Source organism: Labeo rohita, unplaced genomic scaffold (assembly GCF_022985175.1).
Source record: "Labeo rohita strain BAU-BD-2019 unplaced genomic scaffold, IGBB_LRoh.1.0 scaffold_71, whole genome shotgun sequence".
In the NCBI taxonomy this organism is placed as follows: domain Eukaryota; kingdom Metazoa; phylum Chordata; class Actinopteri; order Cypriniformes; family Cyprinidae; genus Labeo; species Labeo rohita.
In genome coordinates, this window is record NW_026129645.1 from 502,527 (window position 1) to 527,214 (window position 24,688).

Below are 24,688 nucleotides of genomic sequence, written 5' to 3' on the forward strand. Positions count from 1 at the left end.
CTTAAATCATCAAAGGTGGTATATTTGATAAACATACAACAGTTTTCAGTCAGTACATACAGTATATGCAACTTTAAGACTGTAAGATCAACAGTATCTGGTCATTTCAGTTAGTACAGTTCAAAAATTAGTCACTTCAGCTCCTAAAATTACTAATATGTTTGTCTTGATACCACATAAATAGGTCTATGAGAGAAATAAAAACACATATATTAGAGAATAAAAGGAAGAACAACTGATGACTAAATTTAAATAAAGTCTGAAGTGAGAAAATTCTGTAACAGATTCACACCTTCTTTGCTGTGATCAAGCAAACATCACTTGCTCTGAGTGGAAACACCACAGCATTTTAAAAGAAACCTCAACCACACATAGAAGAGGGGAAGTCAGAGCTTAACTCCCTCCCACAGATTTTTAAAATTAATTTGTTTTAGATAAACATTGTAGGTGTCTGTGTTAGAAGTATCCAGTAATCAGTACTATTATGTCCAAATGCTTTAGATGCTTTAGAACTGAATATCAGAATGGCTGTGATTTGGCTGCAGCCACAAGAAGATATTCAGCAAAAAGACTGTTTTCACTTTTGTAATATCGATTAATAAACTCTGCACATAGATGCATGGATGCTTTTTTGTTATATAGACAAAGTGTATGGCTACTGTAACAACAGCTGAACTCATATTTTGGACACTTGCTGGTAAAGTGTTGAGCTCCTCTGCTGCCTTCTGCAGGTCATATTTAAATGCTATTTAATTGTTATGTATTTAAAATGATTTTATTTTATTTTATTTTTTTTAAGTGAAGGTTTGTGGGTGTTATTATGAAAGCCTTTTTTTAATTGAACTTACACAACCTTTTTTTTTTTTCTTTTTTTTACTAGTAAAGGTTGTAGAAGTATAGACAAGAGATTAAAAGAACTAATACAAATAAATGTATGATGTTTTTATTTAGCAGGTGTGATTTGGTCCTCTTTCTGCTCCTTTTGTTTAATATTTTTGGAAAACATTTCATTATATTTTATATCATGTTATAGTTTTTATTTAAATATGGCCCGTGGCATGAATTTTGAATTAAGTGCATCCCAGCAATTGCTTTTAATTCTGCTAGTCCGCACGAGCCCCTCCCCCTTTTTTCCTCACCAGTTACTATACTATACTGTCAACAAGCACCGTCTTTCGGATGACACATTAAACCGAGGTCCTGACTCTCTGTGGTCACTAAAAATCCCATCGCACTTCTCTTAAAGAGTAGGGGTGTATCACTGGTGTCCTGGCCAAATTCCCTCCACTGGCCTTTGTCAATCATGGCCTTCTAATAATCCCCAATCATTGAACTGGTTCTGTCACTCTCTCTCCTTTCTACATGTAGCTGGTGTGTGGTGAGCGCACTGGTGCTGGTGTGCTTTGGCTGCTGTCGCATCATCCAGTTGGATGCTGCACACTGATGAGACCCCGTCATGATTGTAAAGTGCTTTGGGTGTACAGTAATACACAATAAAGGGCTATATACATGCCTCATTAATTAATGTGTTCATTTATTCATTCTGTGCATAACCCTGCTACAAAACAATCCTGCACCCTGTTCAAGCCCTGCTGCATTTTACATACAAATGAAAGTGAAAGTGATGTGCTGTGTAGCACATGCGGTAGACCTCACTGGCCTTTTCAATAGGCCGTGGTAAACATTATCACTCAGGCTAGAGCCCCCTCTATGAGGCTGGCCTACACTCTGAGGGTGAGGTGAGGTTTTTTCCATTGTATGGTTCGCCTCTCACTGCTTGTGATAAAGGCGTGAACAAGTTTCTCCAAGTCTTGACTGGAAACAAAACATCTAATTCTTGCAATGTTTTTTGAGATGATAGTATGCTGATTTAGTTACTGCTTTGACATGACTACTGAAACTTAGGTCTGACTCCAGAATCACACCAAGATTCCTGACTTGGTTTTTAGTTGTTTGACCCCTAGAGTCAAGGTATGCATTCTCCTATTTGCTTCTAAATGCAATGACTTCAGTTTTCTCCTAGTTTAACTGAAGGAAGTTCTGGCACATCCAACTGTTAATTTCATCAATGCATTGGCAGAAGGAGTCAATAGGGCTGTAGTCATTTGGCGATAAGGCTCAGGAAATCTGGGTGTCATCAGTCATCAATAGCTGTGATAGGCAATTTGGTTCTTTCTCATTATTTGACTTAGTGGGAGCATATACAGGCTAAACAAGAGCGGCGCAAGAATTGAGGCTTGAGGGACTCCACATATCATGGACGTCCACTTAGACTTATGCTCACCTATACTCACATAATAACCTCTCCCTTCTAAGTATGATCTGAACCAACTGAGAGCCATCCCAGAAAGCCCGACCCAGTTTTCCAGTCTCTATAGAAGAATGTTATGATCGACAGTGTCAAACGCAGCACTAAGATCTAATAGTACCAGCACTGATATTTTGCCAGAATCAGAATTTAAGCAAATATCATTTATTATCTTAACAAGCGCTGTCTCTGTGATGCGGTCGGAAACCAGATTGAAAATTGTCCAGGTATCCATTTGAGTTTAAGTAGTTGTTCAACTGATTGAAAACTACCTTTTCAATAATCTTGCCTATGAACGGAAGATTTGATATGGTCTGTAGTTGCTCAAAATGGTGTTATCAAGCTCTTTTTCAGAAGGGGCTTAACAACTGCAGTTTTCAGGGAGTTTGGAAAAGTCCCAGAAAGAAGTGAGGTGTTCACCACTTCTAAGAGATCTGCTTCTAAACAGTTAAACACACTTTTGAAAAAAGATGTGGGAAGTGTGTCAAGGTTGCAGGTTGAGGATTTAATGTGCTGTACTATTTCTTCCAAAGTTTTGCTATCAATTGCTTCAAGGGACTTCTTTTTGAAACTGCAGTCGAATCTGTCTGACCTCTGCATAACTTGAGGATGAGCTAATCACCTTTCTGATTATAATGATCTTCTCGGAAAAGAAGGAAGCAAAGTCATTGCATTTGCTGTCTGAGAACATTTCACTGGAAATCTGACTTGGGGGGTTTGTTGGTCTCTCAACAGTAGCAAAAAGAGTGAGAGTGTTGTTTAGGTTACTGTTTAGAAGGTTTGAGAAGAACTTCTGTCTTGCTGTGGCTAGTTCCACATTGAAAGCATGAAGGCTGTCTTTATAGATGCTATAGTGAATTTCAAGTTTCGTCTTCCGCTTGCCTGTCAGCATCTGTTTGTCAACTACGTAACGCGGTTCAGGATTGTGGCATTTTCCAGAGGAGACCCCAAATATGTCAGTATTGACATAACGTCGTAGTGTATGACTGAAGGGGAACGTTTAGGTTACGTCTGTAACCCTCGTTCCCTGAAGGAGGGAACAGAGACGTTGCATCCTCCTGCCACAATCCTGAACTGCGCTGAATGCTGGGATGCGTCTCGGCTCCTCAGCATAAAATCTGAATGAGTGGATGCACGCCACCATCTTATATACCCGTATGTACAGGGGAGTGGCTTAGCATGCGAATTCCACTCGCCAATGTTCATTGGCCTGTTTTCTTAAGCTCAGAGGTGATTGGGCTCCCAAGTGAGACCCCAAATACGTCAGTATTGACGTAATGTCTCTTTTCCCTCCTTCAGTGAACGAGGGTTACAGACGTAACATAGACATTACTTTGTTTTACCATTGACTGACTAACAGCTCTCCTGTCACCATTTTGAGGGAAATCGGGAGTAAGTGCAGAGGCAAACTCAGAATATGCTGCAAACCTGCAATAATATGTTAAATAACACATATATAATTTATGTGTTAAATCCCATTAAATCCAAACTGTTTTTGCTGCTGACCTTCGATGATCCAATTCATCCATACTAAAAAGCAAAAATTACTTTAGACTAACATTCTAAACTAACATTTGTGCGTCAGAGTTTTGAACTTCTACTGTGTTCATCTGTACAGACGTGAATTTGCATTTCCTTCAGCCTAAGGCTTGTTGATTTCAGTTTTGGTGTAAAAGGGCTTTTCCATTCGCCAAAAAATAGAACTTTTTATATTAAAAACAAACAAGTAAGCCAGACCAGATTTAAACAGTAATGCAAAAGTAATGTAACATATTACTTTACATAAAAAGTAACTATGTAGCATAATTAGTTACTCTTTTAGGGAGTAACGCAAAATTGTAATGCATTAGTTTTAAACTTTCCCCAACATTGATCAAAGCACTAAAAAAAAATCTTATAACACTAAAATAAACTGATGAAACAGTGCAGTTACTAGAGAAAAAAAAAAAAAAAAAAAAAAACACTTAGAATGAATAGTGGCCATTTTATTTATTTATTTATTTTAAATAAGGCTGTCATGATGCAAACATTTGTCATGACGAGTCAAGACAGTTTCCACAGTATCCTGAATAAAGTTAAATGAACTTTAATTTAAATAAAATCTTTTAAAAATGCTAACATACTGTAAACAATGTTACATGCAAGCAATGACCATAACCACCATTAGGGTTGCAACAAACAATCAATGATGGCAAATTTAAAGGATTACTCCACTTTCAGAATAAACATTTCCTGATAATTTACTCAATCCCATGTCATTCAAGATATTCATGTCTGTCTTTCTTCAGCTGCAAAGAAATTAAGTTTTTTGAAGAAAACATTCCAGGTTTTTTCTCCATATAGTGAACTTCAGTGGTTCCCAACAGAATGAAGGTTAAAAAAATACGGTTTCAATGCAGCTTCAAAGGGCTCTAAACGATCCCAGCCGAAGAATAAGGGTCTTATCTAGACAAATGATCGGCCATTTTCTTATAAATAAATAAATAAATAAATAAATATATATATATATATATATATATTTTTTTTTTTTTTTTTTTTTTTTTTTTTTTTTTGCTGTTTTACCTTTTTTGTAAAGGGTGTTTGGCCCTCCTTGCACATTAACTTTGTAAACACTGGGTCGGTACTTCTGCAGCAATGTTGGATGATTTTGAAGTTGGAGGAGAAAATGAAATGGGACTTTTACAACATACCCTAACTGTATTGAACACATGCACATCACAGAGCTAAGACGAGCATTTGAGGTTATAAAATATATAAAGTGTATTTTTTTTTTTTTTTTTTTTAGAAAATAACTGATCATTCTGCTAGATAGGATTCTTCGGCTTGGATCGTGTAGAACCCTTTCAAGCTGCATTTGAACTGCATTTTTAACCTTAAATCCATTAAGCACCATTAAAGTCCACTATGTGGAGAAAAAACCTGGAATGTTTTCTTCAAAAAAACTTATATTCTTTGCAAATAAAAAAGAAAGACATGAACATCTTGGATGACATAGGGGTGAGTACATGATGAGGATTTTTTTGGTTTGGAACAATAAATGAATCATTTTGAGGCCAAAAGGCCTGTGAAGTGCCAATTTCTCACATTTCTTGCTACATGTTGTTTTTATGGCTGGGATGGTGTCCTGACTGTTTGTTTTGAAGTGAAGATCTGAGAATGGTGTAACATCCAGAAGTTCTTGAGAGGTTGGGTCATCATAGATCTCCCTGAGGTACAGAAAGCCTGTTGACTGCCCTTGTGAGATCTGTGTCCTTCTGATCTTCAGCGAGTCTCTTTGTCCTCAAAAGGTGAAGTAGCAGCTTAAGATAGAAGACACTGACAAATTCCTCTCCAAGTACATCTGTAAACTCCTGGAGTGAATGCAGAACTTTGTGGATGGATTCTACACCTCTATTGCAATGTCAAGGTTATTTAAAACTTTACATTGCTCAAGCACCGTTGCGATCATTTTACCTTCGGTTCCCCATTTGTAGCGCACTCTGTAACTAATGATTGCTTAGGCAAATTCAACTTTTTTTGGGCTGCAGTCAGTGCCATTCTTTTCTTCTAGCTGTAGTATAATCGACAGACCAACTTCTTGTAAATGCCTTGTTCGCGGCACCATCATCTTTCAGTGCATTTTTATTAATTAATCTATATTATTATTATTTTTTAAAATAAATTAACCTTTAAAAAAGCTTAGCAAGCAATTAAAATTCAAGTATCACTGTTAGCATTAGTCAGTACCTAAGATGGGGAGGAACCTACAGTGAACAAATATTTGACAGCATTTATTATTTTATTTTAAGCAACTTGAAATGTTAAACATGTAGTATATGCAGTAAATTGCATTATAATCAAAGCACAAATCTCACAACTTAGGAAGCAAATTAAAGAACTTTTCTGAAAGAGTTTCAGTTTAGAAACATTGAACATTTCAACACAACAGACGCATTATTACATTCACATGAAGCTCTAACTGAATTCATGGACAGACATTATAACTGGATGATGTGTAAATGGTGTGCAATTCTAATATTAAAATCAAAAAAAAAAAATAAAAAATAAAAAAAAATGGGTAAACACTTAGAACAAAACCTTGTGGTGCAGAAATGTTAAGGCATCAACATACTCACATGCTCATTCATTACTTATAATGTTACAAAACAGAAACGTTAGAGAAAGTGTAAAGTTAAACTACTAGATCTGTTTGTCATTAATACCTCAGTTGTTTGTTCTTAATTTGAGACAGAAGAGAATGAGGCACCTTCATTTTTTTTTTTTTTTTTTTTACCCCCCAAGCAAAATCAAATGAAATGGGCAATAAGCCCTATAGTATGATATAAACACAGATCAAAAGCCATGATGTCCAAACGCTACCTGGTCTGATTTTTTCTCCTTGGCTTTCAGTTGATTTGTTTCCTTTTCCTGCTGTTGGTTCTGCAACAAAACAGTAAAGGAAATAGAAAATAAGAAAATAACATTACTGCACAGTCATAATGGTGACATATCTGTCCATAATTTATATACAGCAGCATTCAGACTGAATCGTTACTAGTTGATTAAACATTTAATAAATGAAGAGTTCAGATGCAAAAGCCTCTAAATCCATCTGATGTTTTTCTTTAAAATGATCATTTCTTTCTGGCTACTTTGTATAGGTTTCTATGTAAGTACTGGTACTTCTGATTGGGCTGAGGCTGGAATTTAGCGAGTTTGAAGTAAAAATATTTGATGGACGTATAATATGTGTCAGGAGCATTCACTCAGTATCATCTCATTTTTGACCGAGATGGCTTTTTTTGGCATCTGAACTCTTTATATTCATTGATTCATTGATTTTTTTTTTTTTTTTTAATTAAAATTACCATACATTAATCAAGCAGTTTTACTTAACCTTGATGATCAGCTCTACAGTCAAAAAATTCAGATGAGTGTGTGATGTAGCAGTTGTATTTTCCTGCATCAGTGTGAGTGAGATTGTTGAGTTTGATGGAGAAGTTTCCTTTCTCATACTGCTCAGGGAAACTTTCAGTTCTGTTTTTGTACAGGGGGTCTTGTTTGTCTGCATGACTGCCTTTAATTATATCATGGACAATTTTGCCATTATGGTCTCTCCAGTGCACATTTATGTCTTGAGATTCAAGATCATGTTTAGCTGAACACGGCAGGACAACCGAACCACAGATAAAACCTGTGACCTGCAGACACACTGAAATGAGAGAAACTTGAACTACTGTATAAACACAATCTGTCCCATGATTTCTTTTAAATGTAGTTTTTGTTGTCGCCTTTATCTATCAGCACTGCAAACATACAGATGAAGCACCAACTGCTGAAATAGAAAAAAATGTGGACACAGTAATTAATTCAGATTTGGTAACAAATGATGTTTTTCTTTTGATGTCATTTGTTTAAGACCCATGGGGTAAGATTTAGAACTAGGGCAGGAGGTCTTTCTCATTTAATAAATAATTACTATATATGAAGATTTCAGAAGCAAAACCAGCTAAAAGTCATCTCGGTCAAAAATGAGATAATGATAGGGAGTGAATGCTCCTGACACATAGTATAAGTCCATCAAATACTTTTACTTCAAACTTGCTAAATTCCAGCCTCAGCCCAATCAGAAATACCAGTACTTACATAGAAACATTACAAAGTAGCCAGAAAGAAATGCAAATTTTAAGGAAATACGTCAGATGGATTTAGAGGCAACTGTGCCCGACTGCTCAATTCGCCGTCGCAAGAGTTTTTTGGCACACGTCAGCATGGCATCAGAGCAAGGCGGACGTAACTCGGACACATTTCTAACCGGCATGCATCTTGCGGTGATCACCAGTGATCGATTCTGCACAGAATTTGCTCATCTCAAACAAGCCTAATGAGTTTTAAGCTGTGTCGTCATCCAGGCATTTCCCTTCGTGCTTTTGGTCAGCGCAGTCGGTGGAAACTGCTCAATCTCACCATCGCGAGAGTTTTTTGGTACACGTCAGCATGATATCAGAGCATGGCGGACGTAACTCAAACACGTCTGCTAAACTCATTTCTAAATATGTTACTGATTAGCAGTAAATGTTCCTAATGTTGGCGTGTTTAGCCATCTTTCCCAACTGGTAAAACACTGAATTCACTGTAAGACTAAGCTATACTTGACTAAATCAAATTAATATAAAATAAAACTAATTACATATGCACTGAGACTCAAGACGCTATACATAAAGTATATGGAAATGCTAATTGCTAATGACTAAATCAAACATTAAATCCATTTTTCTGCAAATAAACCTGTTACTCATTTAATCAATCCATGATTAATGTATCAATGGTGTATAAAACGATTTTCCCTGTTAAAGGCAACTTTACAAAAAAAATCATTCGTTAAACCAAAATAAACCAGGCCCAACACCAGAGAATTACGACACATCTCAAAACATGTGTTTCATTCAGAACATACTGTACCTGATGATCATGATGCTCTGATATTATTAGAATATATTTGATTATAAGAGATAAATATTTCAAAAATTTAAGGTAAAACACTGATTATTTCCAACAATCAAAGTATCGTATCTTCCGGACTTGAGCGCCTTGGACGCTGAGATGTCGACAGTCACGTGAATCATGACCATGCAGACACGTGCGCCACATACTTTTCAATACTTAAATGTATAAAAGTCTCCTGTGTATAAGAGTGAAGTTGACTGTCACTCAGTCCTCAGGGAATTTTTGATCTGACTTTTGACCTTCTACTGGATCATTAACTATATAATTATTTCATTAATCATTACTTCATATATCATTAATTAAATCATTAATTTATTGTACATGTTTTGGCTGTCAATCATTAATCTGTTTCATAGATGAATAGGCATAGGACACATTCATGGCTCTCAGAGATATAGAAGATGAATCGTTAATTTAGTCAATGAGTCACATCACATGTTTTAGACTTAAATTTAAAAGAGAACTGCATAATTTAAAAAATGGCTCCTGCTAATAATGAACAATATATCAACAACTCTAATGATAATAAAGTACACACAGACAAACATCTAAATACATTCACTGATCCAACACCCATGTACTGAACAAAGAACATAATGGTGTCATAAACATGGCTGAATTAAAATAAGGCTAAATCAGAGTGAATTAAAATCAGAGGCTGAATTAAAATCAAGTCTCAAGTGACCAAAGTCTAAAGTGACCAACATGAGACTAGCACAAACCAGCAAAAAAGTGAACAGATAAAACCCATATTCATTGATAAGCTGTAGTCTTCCTTTTTTGCTAAATTATTTTGTCAGTTAAATACTTACTCACATTTTGGTAGTTTAATTAAACCCCTTTGGTCATTAAGAGCAAGAACTGCAAATATTGACAAATAGAAGCACCCATATATGGAAATGTATATTTAAACTGAGACACAAACACAGTAACAGAAATTCAATAGGAAGATGCTAAATTTAATTGCTCCCTGCCAACAAATTAAACACAGTTTGCAAATCTAAGATACGACTTACCTTGAGGTACTGCAATTTTTGCTTTTGTCACAATTTAGTCTTGCCTTAAAGTGTCAGTTATCCTTGCCTCTCCTTAGTGTATTTGTGAAAAATTCTAAAATTGCTTACCTTTAATAAGGACAGCCTCATCACCTGGCTTGAAATGTAAGTAACTCCACCCACTGTTTCCACTGTCACACAAATCTCAACCCCCTTGTGTTGACTTTTATTGTTGGTAATATCCCTATTTAGATACATAGGTTAGTGTCACCAGACGTACCTGGCCACCAGATGTAGCTATGGCCAGATGTTTCATCCTTATTATATTGTATTATCCCATATTTACTGTAAATCAGCTAACGCCCAGAGCAGCAAAGTTTTGGAGATACGATAACACACCTCCCCCACATTAAACATACTTGAATGACTGCGAACTTGTGATGATGAGTCATGAAAGGTAGCTAGTCTGTGGGTACATCTTTAGGTTTTGGGAACGGTCTAGATAAAACCATTAGTGTGTCATGTTTAACTTCAGCATTACTGGCAGGCAGGGTGGCTACCTGGTTGGCACAGAACACATCGACTGTGTCATTTTCTTTGTGTGTGTGTGTCACTGATAACAGCAGTTGTAAAAGTCTGTCCGCGTAAGTAGAAGTTTGAAAAGTAGAAGAATATGTCTTATATTCAACAAGTCTTATCACACAGAGTTTTGTTTCTCAAAAAATAAAAATAAATAAAATAAAATAAAAATAGATCTTGTTTTAAGGATGTTTAGACGTTGTTTTTACTAAAAAAATAACATAAAGACTGTGTTTGGTTGACAAATGTTAAGGAAGCATTTAGGATGCAAGAGCACATTCGTGACTTTGATTTCATCAAATCCGGAAGAGAATTTGCATTTGCGATTGTTTCCATTGATCACAGGAATCTTGTAAATGAAGTTGATTTAGATTATGCAAATTAGATAAGGTTACAAATCAGGACACTACAGGTGCATCTCAAATTAGAATGTCATGGAAAAGTTCATTTATTTCAGTAATTCAACTCAAATTGTGAAACTCATGTATTAAATAAATTCACTGCACACAGACTGAAGTAGTTTAAGTTTTTGGTTCTTTTAATTGTGATGATTTTGGCTCACATTTAACAAAAACCCAAAATCTGTTAGCAAATCTCAACAAATTAGAATACTTTATAAGACCAAAAAAAAAAAAAAAAATATATATATATATATATATATATATATATATTTTAGTGAATTGTTGGCTTTCTGGAAAGTATGTTCATTTACTGTATATGTACTCAATACTTGGTAGGGGCTCCTTTACCTTTATTACTGCCTCAATTTGGCCTGGCATGGAGGTGATCAGTCTGTGGCACTGCTGAGGTGCTATGGAAGCCCGGGTTTCTTTGTCAGTGGCCTTCAGCTCATCTGCATTTTTTGGTCTCTTGTTTCTCATTTTCCTCTTGACAATACCCCATAGATTCTCTATGGGGCTCAGGTCTGGTGAGTTTGCTGGCCAGTCAAGCACACCAACACCATGATCATTTAACCAACTTTTGGTGCTTTTGGCAGTGTGGGCAGGTGCCAAATCCTGCTGGAAAATGAAATCAGCATCTTTAAATACTCGTCAGCAGAAGGAATGAAGTGAGCATGAAGTGCTCTAAAATTTCTTGGTAAACGGGTGCAGTGACTTTGGTTTTCAAAAAACACAGTGGACCAACACCAGCAGATGACATTTCACCCCAAATCAACACAGACTATGGAAACTTAACACTGGACTTCAAGTGACTTGGGCTATGAGCTTCTCCACCCTTCCTCCAGACTCTAGGACCTTGGTTTGCAAATGAAATACAAAACTTCCTCTCATCTGAAAAGAGGACTTTGGACCATTTCTTCTACTCCTTAGCCCAAGTAAGACGCCTCTGACGTTGTCTGTGGTTCAGGAGTGGCTTAACGAGGAATACGACAACTGTAGCCAAATTCCTTGACACGTGTGTGTGTTGGCTCTTGATGCCTTGACCCCAGCCTCAGTCCATTCCTTGTGAAGTTCACCCAAATTCTTGAATCGATTTTGCTTGACAAGCCTCTCCAGACTGCGGTTCTCTCGGTTGGTTGTGCATCATTTTCTTCCAAACTTTTTCCTTTCACTCAACTTTCTGTTAACATGCTTGGATACTGCACTCTGTGAACAGCCAGCTTCTTTAGCGATGAATGTTTGTGGCTTATCCTCCTTGTGAAGGGTGTCAATGATTGCCTTCTGGACAACTGTCAGATCAGCAGTCTTCCCCATGATTGTGTAGCCTAGTGAACCAAACTGAGAGACCATTTTGAAGGCTCAGGAAAACTGTTTTGAGTTGATTAGCTGATTGGCATGTCACCATATTCTAATTTGTTGAGATTGGTGGGGTTTTGTTAAATGTGAGCCAAAATCACCACAATTAAAAGAACCAAAGACTTAAACTACTTCAGTCTGTGTGCATTGAATATATTTAATACACAAGTGTGGTGTGTTTAGTGGGTAATAAAGCTGAATTCACAGAGCACTTTTATAAATTATTTTTTTCTTGTGTTAGATGAACATTATACGTATTGTATTACACTAGAAACGTATTTGTGCTAGAACTTCATAAGCCCCAAAAACACAGTTTGCAGTGAATTTAGCTCTAAATCTTGTTCTAAAAAATGGCTTTTTTTTAAAAAAAAAAACTGTACGCTTGTGGGGACCATTTAGACCATCAATATTACAACTTAAGTTATTTTGATCAGTCATAAGTATCAGAAATAAACATTGCTTGAAAAAAAAAAGTAAAACAGCACCTTTGTAAATAGGACTGTATACCATCAACCCACTCTTCCACCTTCCAGCATACCAACCATATATCCATATCGTGCCAAGCAACAAACAATTCTTGATCTGTCAAAACCCCTATCAAGATTCATGGCTTCAGTACAGCCTTTAAAGCACAGGGACAGGTCCTATAATAACAAAACACCTGATTTAAATAACATCCATTTTAATTGGCTTGGGCGAGAGCCATTAAGCTCGGTAAAGCTACATTTGGTGGGACTGGTTGATATGTCCCGCCCTGTCTACCTGTTTCAGTTAAAATTACGTCAACACATAAAATAATGCAGTGTGTTTCAAAGCACTTTAGTGGACCTTAAAATTCTTGATTAAAAATGTTAAAGGGATTTCCTGAGCCGATCCCAAAGATTGGGATTGGGGTTGATCAAGCATTTTTTTTTTTTTTTTGACTGGTTGGTATCAACTCTCCTAAGCCTAATCCTTGCTTTGGTTTCGGAAGGTCCCAAAGGATACATCCCGTGCATCATTCAAATTCAGCTGAATCAAGGACACGAACCAAAGACTGTCTTCCAAGGATCCTTCCAACTAAGATAGCCTTGACATTTGATGACGTGGTAGCCGAGATATGCAGCCTTCCGTTTGAGAAGCGCCCACAAATTTACATCACCTGTTGTGCCTGTGTCGTGCAGTAGGTGGCAGTGTGCACCTTCAAGTGGGTTAGCCAACTTCCATTTTAAGGAAAAGAAGAAGTTCAAAGGTGCATGTTCAGCCACCATTAAAACCAAAAGAAGAAGAAATGTGTGTGACACGTGAACACCGGTTAGGTCTGTTCTAGCTCCTCACAGACGCTTGAGCTCCTGTGTTAAAAGGAATCCAAGACATGTCATTAAAAATCTGTTAGCAAGGAAACAAGTTTCGATAGAAGTGTTACAGTATTTGAGAATATAATTTTTTTTTTTTTGTATTTATTTATTTATTTATTTATGTATATATTTATGTATTTATTTATTAATGTTAGTAAGAGTCCTTTCTCCTTACTGTTCCACACTCCAGTTCAGCCAATAAACAAAAAAAAAAAAAACAAGAAGAAGAAGGTGGTTTCTGCGTTCAGTGTATTTGATGGGGAACATACAGTTTACAATGGGGTCTATGATTGTATGAACGCAGACACATATTAAGAATCATCATCACATTTATATGGTCCTTCAGTTATCAAGACTGATAAAGCTGGTTTAGTTGCATTAAACAAATTTAAACGTGTTTGTATCTAACAATAAATTAACTGAGAAAAAGTCTGAAGTTATTCTTTCAAAATGGCCTGGTGGCACTCCTCAAAATGGAGTAACAGTTTCAGGACAACAGAGCCTGAGCAGCACTCTCACAACAGAAGTTAGGGTGAAGATTATAGCATCATTGGGCTTCTGAGACTCTCCTCCACAGAATCAACCCTAAAGCTTTGTGTTTGTATCTCCAGATCTAGAATACAGGACATCGGGATTATGTTTCTCTGCAGTCAGTCTGTTTAATCATAGATGCTATGAAAACAGTGGTTATAAAAGCACTTTTTAAAATTTCTTTTATTTGTTTGTTTGTTTGTGTTTAGGTATATGAGGTGATGTTGATGAAGGGCATTGGGTTTTGAGAAGCTCATGTGGTTAAAGTTAGTATGACTTTTCACTGACTCTTCATTTAAATAAACATGCATATCATATGCATACGTTTAACAGTGTCAAAGATCTTAGGTTTTGGATTAATGAAGTGGTAATGGTGATGGGGCATTACAGAAAAAAGCAAGCATGTGGTCAGAACAAACTTCCTTCCTGTCTTTTTTTTTCAGAGCTGCAGTGATGTCATTTTAACTGCTGTGTGGATGAGAAAGTGTGTTTTAACTACAACAACAACATGAAGATCATTCAGCTTCAGTTCTGTGAGTTTATTATATCAATATATTTTCATGCTTTATATACTTGGAGCAGTAATTGCTTTAATGCTTCACTGTGGTTTTAAGCAGGTAATCATAATTATGATGCATCTATATCTTATAGATGTATTATTCTGTTGTCAAGCTGCAGTGTCAGATCTACAAACTGATCTGGGATCAAATGTGACCATAAAATGTGGTCTTGATGAAAATGAGGTTTATTGGATTTTACTGAAAACACCAGATCCTCCAACACTGATTCTACGATCACTGTCATTTACACTGTATCCTTTTTACTTTAATAATACATTCAGAAAGAAATATTCAGTGCAGTTTAAACATCGTCTGGTTATAAATAATGTGACTGTTGATGAATTAGGAGTTTATTACTGTATGAACACAGAAACACCTCCAAAACTCAGCAACAGCACCAGACTACACTTCAATGGTGAGTTTATGTGCTCCCTTAGTGTTCAACTAATGTTCAATGTGTTTATTTTCCTTTCTATTATTTGTATAACTTGAGTTTTTTTATACACTTCATTAAAGTGATTCCTCTTATTTGTTGTTTCAGACAGAGATGAATAGGTCTGTGTTGTAGATATTAACCTGCAGTCATTGTGCTTCACTGGAGACTGACAGTTGTTACTGTAACTGTGAACACTTTCTTTACAGAAGCGGTGGAGTTTATTTATCAAACACGGTGGCAGATCATTATCATTGTATCTGCTCTAATGATTGGACTTCTGCTCATTGTGATGACCAGTGAGTTTTATAAAATTTTCCAATTAAACACACATTACTGTAAAAATATCATAATGCTTTTCTCCATAGACAGGTGAGTTTTTTAAGAGAAGATAATATAACCATACATATCGAAACTGAATTCTCTGTTTCATTCTTAGTTTTTGCTGCTGGAAAAACAGAACAGATGGACAAACACATTCATAATACTGATCTGCAGACAAGAGTTACATATCAACCATAAGGACCAAACCAAGTGCACTAGTTGTAAGGTAATTAAATTAATATCTTTATTTATTTGTTTATTTATTTATTGCTAAATGTAATTACAGTAAGTTTTAATTATTGAAAATTCTATCTGACCTGTTATCTTATAACAAAATAAAGTAGCTTTTTGTTTGAATTGATTTAAATCAACTGCAGCTGAACGTTAATATTGTTTCCTTGTTGCTCTTTCAGCTCACTGATGTGGAAAACATTCAGCAAGCAAACAGCACATGTGTTTGTACCTAAATTCACTGAAGAAAAAAAATCCTCCTTTTTTAAGTTGGCTTGAGAAAGCTGTTTAAACCTACAGTTATTCTTCTTCTGAGACTAAAATTATCAACTCTATCTATCTATCTATCTATCTATCTATCTATCTATCTATATATGGCTAGCAACCAGAATCATGCTAGCTTGCAGCTAACTTGCTAATCATGCTAGAAACATGCTAGAAACATGCTAGCAACATGCTAGTAAAATGTTAATAATGTTTGAATCATGTTAGTAACTTGCTAATTATGTTGGCTATCTATCATCTCTGACAGACTGTATTGCCTTCAAAACATTCAAACTTTAACCTTTTAAAACTACTTTAGACTTCAAACTATTTCAGACTGAAAACCATCACACTTCAAACTTTTTAAAACTTTTTAACTTTATAAACTTTTCAAACTTTTTAAAACTTTCTGTTCCAGCTTTCTCAAGCCATCTTAAAGTTTGTCTCGACAAACTTTTTATCTAGTTTCTTTTATAATGTTATTGACTCATTCATGTTCTACAGGTGAAATGTTTGTACAAACCTGCTAGACCAATGACTTGCTCACATAATATCATCAGACTGTTACTCACAGACTCCGAAGCTCCTCTGATGGCCACCAGAGGGCCCCCTCCTGTATATTGACTTTTATTCTATTAACTACAATTCCCACAATACCTTGCCTGATTACACTGCACCTGTAAGCCATTTGTAGAGTATTTAAGCTGTGAACATACTGTAGTCTTGGCAAAGTTTTGTTCTTGGCAATGCTGAGAGTTTTCTTGTGTTCATTATTTCTGGTTTGATCTTGGAATATTTTTTGTCGTTGTACTATTGTTCACTGCCTGACCATCGATTGTTTTCTAACTAGTTTTTTGGGTTCTTTGTGTGTTATTTCACTCTCACACTGTTACCATTTTCTTCAGGGTTTCATTCCTCTGTGTGCTCAAAAAAAGCAACAAATGGATCATCATTCAAACAATTCCAAGTCTGCATCACACAGACATGAAATTTTAAAAACTCTATAGGCAACACATTGTGGTTAAATTCAACTGAAGTGCTAAACCAAAACCAAATATTTGTTCCATTGGTTGGTCACTTGGTAACTTCACAGCTAATGAGTTCATCTTTGTCTAGAATAGAGGTTTAACCTTGAACCTAGTGCCAGTAAATTTACACATTTATGTATGTCAGTTCTCACAGTTGTCTTAAACTAATAGAAATAGAAACAGCAGCATTGCAGTTTGTCTGTTTTGTTTATTTTGATATTTGTGCTAATCTTGGTTATTGAGATGAAATATAACTGAAAAACAATGGCTTTAAAGTCATTAGGTGTTAAAAAAAGTTTGTTCAATGTGGTCACAGCAAACTTGACTTCCTCTGACTCATGTGGGAGATTTTTTTCTTCTTCTGTCTTTGCTTCAGAGCTGCAGTGTAATGAACAGGGTTTTGTTACTTTTAGCTGTTTTATTCACAGCTACAACATGAAGATCCTTCAGCTTCAGCTCTGTGAGTATACGATATGTTATGAATAAATTTACATTTATCATAAATTGTTTTACATTATAGGTTCACAATGTTTTAAAGCAGGTAGTCTTAATCATGATGTTTGTTTTTTATTTATTTATTTATTTTTAATAGATATATTAATGTGTTGTCAAGCTGCAGTGTCAGATCTACTGACTGATTTGGGATCAAATGTGATCATAAACTGTGATCTTGATGAAAATGAGGTTTATTGGATTTTACTGAAAACAGCAGATCCTCCAACACTGATTCTACAATCAATGTCAACTACACCGTCTCCTTTTTACTTTAATAAAACATTCAGAAAGAAATATTCAGTGCAGTTTAAACATCGTCTGGTTATAAATAATGTGACTGCTGATGAATTAGGAGTTTATTACTGTATGAACACACGCACACCTCCAAAACTCAGCAACAGCACCAGACTACACTTCAATGGTGAGTTCATCTACTCCTTCATAATCAGTGTGATTATTTGCTTTTTGTTATTTTATTCATTACTACAATTATTCATACACATCATCATAATTATCTCTCTTATTAAGCTGCAGTCTTTGTGCTCCAGTAGAGACTGACAGTAACAGACTATGAACACTTTCATTACAGCATCAGTTCAGCTAACTGAGTGTCACAATCATACAGCGGTGGAGATTATTAATCAGAATCAAACACAATGGCAAATTATTATCATCATATTTGCTCTGATGATTGGGCTTCTAATCATTGTGGTGATCGGTGAGTTATTCTTTTTCTAAAAATGATCAAATTAATTAAACATTATTGCAAAAACGCCAATATAATGCTGTTCTTGGCTTTATTTAGTTGTTTTTTTTTTCATACTGTATATATTTTTACTATTTAATAAACGATAATATACCGTTAGTACTGAATCTGAATTCTCTGTTTAATTCTTAGTTTTTCCTGCTGGAAAAACAGAACGGTTGGAAAAACACATTCATGATACTGACCTGCAGACAAAAGTTATATATCAACCATAAGAATTATTATTATTATTTTATTTTTAATTTTTTTTTTATTATTATTATTATTTATTTTTTTCTATTTTTTTTTTACATTTTAGCCTCATATTAAGCCTCAGTTAATATAGATTGATGTGTATTTCTTGATTTGTTTCAGTAAGCATTTGTGCATACCTCATATTCATACAGTTTCTGTTAAAATGTTATTGACTCATATGGGTGAGATTTCTGTAAAAACCTGCTAGAAAAATTATTTCTTACATAAGTGTTAGTAAATAAATAAATGTTAAAAGACAGGAACTATATTTTCTGCCAGTCATTAGATAAAAAGATAAAATTAGATTTAAAAAAATGACGATTTCAAAACTATTTATGTATTTTTTTATTTTATATACTGTTACATTTAACATAGGTTCCATCCTTGCATCTTTTGACAGTCAGTAACAGAGTTTAAGTTCACATCCTCAACCCCTGTGAAAAAACCCTCATGAACGAACCCTGATGTTGCAAACAAAAATGTTTTTTTATATATATAGTTATATATATATATATATATATATATATATATTTGTTTTATGGTTTTTGTATTCAGCAGAAATCTACACGTGTAACTAAACAGGCAACCCAGTGTGGATGAACTCAATTGAAGCTCTAACCCAGGGGTCACCAAACTTGTTCCTGGAGGGCCGGTGTCCTGCAGAGTTTACCTCCAACTCTCCTCAACACACCTGCCTGGAAGTTTCAAGTATACCTAGTAAGACCTTGATTAGCTGGTTCAGGTGTGTTTGATTAGGGTTGAAGCTAAACTCTGCAGGGACACCGGCCCCTGCTCTAAACAAAATCAAAAATATGTGCCATTGGTTGGTCACTTGGCCAATGACAAACAGGTTCTGTCACCTTTGTCTAGAGTGGAGGTTTAACCATAAACCGAGTGCAGTGTTTTTCCAGTAACTTTTCAGCATGTATGTAGGTCAGTTCTCACAGTTGACTTAAACTCAAATAGAAACAGCAGCATAGCAGTTTGTCTGTTTTTGTCTACTGTATATCTACACATCTAGTATCAAAGTGCTTGACAAGTATTTTTAAATGCATGTAAAGCCCCTTCACACAACATTAAGTTTGTATTATTTTGAATGTTCAACAGTAAATAAACTGCAAATATTCACACCTGATCTTTGTATGTGAAGGTTTATGTCTGTCTTTGCTTCTGTGTACTTGTTCTTGGTGAGTGGAGAAAAAATAGCGACACCACGTGGCTCACACCGGAACTCAACTCAACTTTATTCAAGACAAATCGAGGTCCATAAAAACAATAACAATACAAAAAAAAATAAATAAATAAATAAAAAAAATAACAATAACAATACAAAAACATTTAAAAAGATGTGAGAGTCATCATTTTTAAAACACATAAGCTTCGAGTCCAATGTTTCCAGAAGCAGGAAGTTCCGGTTTATTTAAAAACGCAATTTATTAATGGAATCTGAATTAAAGCACAAATGAAATGACATTTGATAATATTGTGAAATGATACTTAGGTCTCGAACAATTTTTCTCTAGATGAACAATGTGCAGTGTGTAATCATTTGTATATGCAAGTTGGTCGTATTTATTTTTTGAGCGTGGGTGTAATTGAAAGGAAATTACTGATGCAACCGATACAAATACAAATTGAACTATCATCTGAAAAATATTATGTGACATTATATTGCTACAATGTTTTAGTTTGTTTTTGTACAATGTTTCAAATTCCATTTTTTTTCTTTCAGCTCAACATATAATGGTCTAATTAACATTATACCATGCTAACATTACAAAACCTGTTTTTTGATATTTTGAATGTGAAGCAAAACTCAAATAATAGACAAAACACCAATAATGAACAATTCTGTACTTTATTTAACGATCACCTTAATCACTGTCATCTTGCTGTAAACAGGACAAAGCAAAGAAAAAAGGAAGAAAGAATTGTGTTAGTGACTTTATTTTCGTCTTCAATTGCATTAAAAAAAACTCCTCATTTGTAAGTTGCTTGGATAAAAGCGTCTGCTAAATGAATAAATGTAAAATGTAATGTAAATGCATAAGGTAAAATAATTACTTTCTGGGAGGCAAATGTTGCTTCTTTTCTCATTCTTTTTGCAATCACCCGGTCAAATTCCTCAACTTCACTAAAATAAAAGATGAATGCCATTGTCAAAAATATTTTGTAATAATAATATTTTTTTTGCAAATGCAAATTACAAGCATACCTAGGGTGATAAGTAGGGCCACGAAGGAACACCTCCTCAGCCTCCTGCCAGGATAATGCCTGCAGCTCACATAGGCCATGAATGATGGCCTGTCCATATAAATAAATACATTAATTAATTAATGTATAAAACATTTCATATATGGCACTAATAGAAACAATCCAATTGACAAACATGTGCGGGCCTACCTCAGGAAAAAGAAAACTACAAACGAACTCCACTTCATTTGTGAAGTTCAGTTGAGTTTTACAATTGTGTAGCAGAGCTTTGAGGTGTTCAAAAAAAATGGCACACTGCTGCTCACTGTCCATGAAGATTGGCACACGTGGCTTTAGGGGGAACCACTTTGATGGTTTCCCATTGAGAACATCCTGCGGGGCAAACAAAAAGTGTTGTTTTATATATACACAAGCCATCAATGAATAATTGGCATAACCATTAAAAATATAGCTAAAGAGCATATTGGATAATCAATTGACAATGTTGAAGTTGACAATGATCCAAAGATCCATTTTAATACTTACGTTTTAAGAACTAATTTAAGTAGTCTATATAAATTATATAAAGTAAAATAATTACTCTGGCATTAATTAATTCAATTTATAGAGAAAAGTTCCGATAATTAAAAAAAGGTAAATCTGATTAAATAATTAATGATGACATTCTTTGATATTAACACACTTAATGTATTTAATTGGTCTACTTTAATGTCAACTAAATTTAATCAATTTTTTTACAATGGCTTGTCTACAAAAAGTCCAAGGTTAAAGGCTAACGTTAGCTATCAAAATATTTTCGGGGAAAAAAGGCGAAAAAACATACATTAACGGCTCAAATTTTGTTACAAACTATCATTACAAATATTAAATAGACTGTTCATATGTTGGTGTATCGATGAGCTATAAAGTAGTTTGATTAAAAAAGAAATCATTGAATAAAATTGACGATACTCACCGTGTTTCGGTTCTTCACGTGTTTATCTATGGGATAAACACGACGTATTGCACACCGCAACAACTTTCCAATATGTGCGCCACTGACGTCACCGTCCATGCTTCCAGGTCAGAGAGCAACTGTCCATCAAAAGCTCATTAGCCAATCAGAGTAGATCGCTGTTAAGCCCGCCCCCACGAGAGGTTTGTGCCAAAACAGCAAACGAAAATTTGCGAAGCGTAAGCGAAAGCTGTGGCAACGCATTCAGAATCCATGATTCGCGAAAACGATTCTTTGAAAATCATTAACAAAGAATGAAGCATATTTGAAGAGCATGTTAAATTCGTGCGACTGAGTTCATTTTTTCATTTTCATTGTGTTTTTCTTCTTTTGCAGTGGCATATTTTTGATCGTTTCTTGGAAAGTTATGTTCAGTTTTATAAAGTTACGTTCATTCTTATTGGCACAAAAATACTCCCATATTTATCCATGTGTTTATCCGATCCAATTTGAAAGGTGGCGCTGTCTCGAAAAACGAGGGGTCTGAGAATGCGGGACTCTGGGTGCGGGACTGTAGATGCAGCAGGCTCCGAGTCTGCAGCTTCATACTACTGTTAACGTTATTTCTGAACTAAATATCATAAATGTCCTGCAGAGGGCAGCAGAGGATTTATTTTCAGATGTTCCTTTATTTGAAATTCCCAAAACATATTAACATACAGTACAGGACAATTATAGTTTATAGATTTTATACCAAGACAACAGCACAAGAATCACACAGCTTCAGTTCTGCATTTCTTTCTGAGGTAATTACATGTCATTTAATATCATTTCACGTGCTTTGTAGTACTCTCTTTTTTCACAGTGCTATGAAATAATTGAAATAATTGTTCTTCATTACTTTGTTGTTGTTGTTGTTGTTGTTGTTTTCCACATATATACTGCTCATACAGTGTAACTGAGGTTAACAGAGATGAACAACTCAAATGAAATGGAGGACGGGTTCATTTGTTTAGAGAGAAAAACCAACCCTCCCTCCTTGTGTCAGTCACTGTCACACCCTAAACCTACACCACACTTCACCACTAGAGGCTCTCTAGGCCCATAATGTCTGCTTACTGCTCACAGAAACACCTGTTTGAACTGAGGAGATATTTTAGACACTAAACATTTTATCAAGATATTTAACACTGCAGTTATGCCAGTAGACAATGAAGATAAATGTAATTGATACTGTCATATTTATTCTGTAAGATTCTTGTCTTCTGTCCTGCTTCATATAAACACACAGTGCTGTGTGTTAGTGCATGTTTCACCAAACTAAAAAATATGAGGCGCCAAGTACTCATATCAAACTTCGCTTATCAATACATACATAAAACATGTGCATATACACCTAGAAATTACTTGCATATACATGTATACTGTTGGATGTTCAAAATATATACAGTCGGGCAAAAAGTATTTAGTCAGCCACCAATTGTGCAAGTTCTCCCACTTAAAAAGATGAGAGAGGCCTGTAATTTTCATCATAGGTATACCTCAACTATGAGAGAAAAAATGAGAAAAAAAAAATCCAGAAAATCACATTGTCTGATTTTTAAAGAATTTATTTGCAAATTATGCTGGAAAATAAGTATTTGGTCACCTACAAACAAGCAAGATTTCTGGCTCTCACAGACCTGTAACAACTTCTGTAAGAGGCTCCTCTGTCCTCCACTCGTTACCTGTATTAATGGCACCTGTTTGAACTCGTTATCAGTATAAAAGACACCTGTCCACAACCTCAAACAGTCACACTCCAAACTCCACTATGGCCAAGACCAGAGAGCTGTCAAAGGACACCAAAAACAAAATTGTAGACCTGCACCAGGCTGGGAAGACTGAATCTGCCATAGGTAAGCAGCTTGGTGTGAAAAAATCAACTGTGGGAGCAATTATTAGAAAATGGAAGACATACAAGACCACTGATAATCTCCCTCGATCTGGGGCTCCACGCAAGATCTCACCCCGTGGGGTCAAAATGATCACAAGAACGGTGAGCAAAAATCCCAGAGCCACACGGGAGGGACCTAGTGAATGACCTGCAGAGAGCTGGGACCAAAGTAACAAAGGCTACCATCAGTAACATGCTACGCCGCCAGGGACTCAAATCCTGCAGTGCCAGACGTGTCCCCCTACTTAAGCCGGTACATGTCCAGGCCCGTCTGAAGTTTGCTAGAGAGCATTTGGATGATCCAGAAGAGGATTGGGAGAATGTCATATGGTCAGATGAAACCAAAATAGATCTTTTTGGTAAAAACTCTACTCGTCGTGTTTGGAGGAGAAAGAATGCTGAGTTGCATCCAAAGAACACCATACCTACTGTGAAGCATGGGGGTGGAAACATCATGCTTTGGGGCTGTTTTCCTGCAAAGGGACCAGGACGACTGATCCGTGTAAAGGAAAGAATGAATGGGGCCATGTATCGTCAGATTCTGAGTGAAAACCTCCTTCCATCAGCAAGGGCATTGAAGATGAAACGTGGCTGGGTCTTTCAGCATGACAATGATCCCAAACTCACCGCCCAGGTAACGAAGGAGTGGCTTCGTAAGAAGCATTTCAAGGTCCTGGAGTGGCCTAGCCAGTCTCCAGATCTCAACCCCATAGAAAATCTTTGGAGGGAGTTGGAAGTCGGTGTTGCCAAAAACATCACTGCTCTAGAGGGGATCTGCATGGAGGAATGGGCCCAAATACCAGCAGCAGTGTGTGAAAACCTTGTGAAGACTTACAGAAAACGTTTGACCTCTGTCATTGCCAACAAAGGGTATATAACAAAGTATTGAGATGAACTTTTGTTATTGACCAAATACTTATTTTCCACCATAATTTGCAAATAAATTCTTTAAAAATCAGACAATGTGATTTTTCTGGATTTATTTTTATTTTATTTTTTTTGTTTTTTTTTTTTTTTTTTTTTTCCTCATTTTGTCTCTCATAGTTGATGTACAAAATTCCCTGCCTCACGCATGCCCAAGTCGAACTTGTTCGGACTTGTCTGGTGCATGCGCAGAAAGTTTTCAGTGTTCCTCAGCATCCAGCATAGAAGTGCAACACGGCTTGTTTATTCCTTTAAAGTGTTTTTTTTTTGTTTTGTTTTGTTTTTGTTTTTTTTTTTCCTTGTGTGGTATTGCTGTGCGTTAATAACTCCGTAAGTAACAATATTTCTTATC

General features: G+C 35.7%; 1 long non-coding RNA gene across 1 annotated transcript; it reads right to left on the reverse strand.

The window, feature by feature from the left end:
• Nucleotides 1-20,053: 20,053 nt before the first annotated feature.
• On the reverse strand, nt 20,054-21,518 carry LOC127161669 (uncharacterized). The gene is made up of 4 exons (XR_007827134.1): nt 21,498-21,518; nt 20,544-20,632; nt 20,393-20,462; nt 20,054-20,220 (listed from the first exon to the last, which is right to left on the reverse strand). It is a non-coding gene; the product is annotated as an uncharacterized LOC127161669 (long non-coding RNA).
• Nucleotides 21,519-24,688: the final 3,170 nt, after the last annotated feature.